This window comes from Egretta garzetta, unplaced genomic scaffold (genome assembly GCF_000687185.1).
Source record: "Egretta garzetta isolate BGI_Z169 unplaced genomic scaffold, ASM68718v1 scaffold323, whole genome shotgun sequence".
NCBI lineage: Eukaryota > Metazoa > Chordata > Aves > Pelecaniformes > Ardeidae > Egretta > Egretta garzetta.
The window spans coordinates 3192456-3193782 of NW_009259435.1; the positions used below are offsets into that span (position 1 = coordinate 3192456).

The 1327-nt window shown below is 54.0% G+C and overlaps 1 protein-coding gene across 3 annotated transcripts in view; it reads right to left on the minus strand.

The window, feature by feature from the left end:
• The window catches only part of LOC104124763 (calpain-5), a 64464-nt gene that overhangs the window by 61638 nt on the left and 1499 nt on the right, over positions 1 to 1327 (minus strand). The window contains exon 1 of one of the 3 annotated variants that reach the window (XM_035892705.1): positions 1042 to 1197. The exons of the other annotated variants lie outside the window; for them this stretch is intronic. The gene's annotated coding sequence lies outside the window, so the exon portion shown is untranslated. Of the gene's footprint in view, positions 1 to 1041; positions 1198 to 1327 lie in introns of those variants that run through there. 3 annotated transcript variants of the gene reach the window in all.

The following is a 1327-nucleotide window of genomic DNA, read 5'->3' on the forward strand; positions in this document are numbered from 1 at the left end:
AGCGGTGATGTGCCCTAATTAACCCTCTCTTACCCTCCTCCAGTGGGAGGTGAGTTGCAGAGCCTCTGGATAAGCCTCCCAAGCTAAACTGAATGAATTTGTCCCCACACCAACACTGTCCTCCAGTTTAAATAGCTCTTCTGCCTCCCTGGTGTTCGCCCCTTGGATGTTTTTATAGGCAGCAAGCACATCCCCTCTCCGCCTTTGTTTCGCTGGGCTTTTATAGCCTCCCGTATAATAGCTCTCCATCCCTCTGATCAGCCTCCCAGCCCCGTTTCCCTGCACCTGCACCAGGCTGAGTTCATCCCTCTCAAGCACCAGATCTCACAGCCTGGTCCTTCCACGTTAACTCTTCCATACCCTTGTCCCACCAACACCCTTTCACCTTTTTCCAACCCTCCCAGAGGCACCCGGGGACCAAACCACCCCCGAACACCCAGTCTCTGCCATCCCAATCTGATTCAATCTCCAAATATAGCACAAAGCCCAGCCATACAGCACCGCATGGTATGGCCTGATATATGTCCTAGGGGACATCCGCACACCCTGCAACTCATCCCCGAGGTCAGCTGGTTCCCTCTGACCGAGCATCTCATCCGCCCCCTATGGATGGTGCCTCTCCACTTGTTTTCGCAGGCGAATCTTGACATGAAAAATGAAAATGAGCTCAGATCCTCCCTTAAAGGCTTTAAGCAGATTTAAGCAGTTAACCCATCCCGCAGTGCCCTTTGCTAGCCCCCCTAGCAGAAGTCTTCTCCACTGACATCCTCCCACATGCTCTACGTGTACTAAAGCCCCACCAAGTCCAGATCAAGGAGACCTGTAGCATCTCTTCTACCTCAAAATGAAAGCAAAGCTACAGGTCGGTCCAGCACAGCCCCTTTTGGTAAGAGCCCTGGGCTTCCATCTCCCTCCACCCCAGCGGCTTGAGGATGCTCAAGAGCTCCCCTGAACAGACAACACTGCAGGGGAGACAGCAGCCGAGCAGGGATTTCGCTGGGCTCTTGGACATGTCAAAGCCCCACCTAAGTCATTTCTTACCAGAACAGGCAAGGACGGGGGGGCTGGCAACAGAGAGCGGGGTTGGACTCTGCCACGAACCTCCCGAGCACCTTGGTCGTGTCACTTGGCCCCGTTTTTATGTCACCGCTCTGCAGACAGGACTATTGCTTCAGGCGGGGTGTCCCTAGGGCGCGACAAAGGGGCTCGATTTCTATTCTGAGCAGGGCCTGCTACAGCAAGCCCCGGCTGCCTTCCTCAAAACCTGTTTTGCCTTTCATTAATGCTGATCCTCAACTCTGCTGCCAACCAGAAAGTTTTTCCCAAC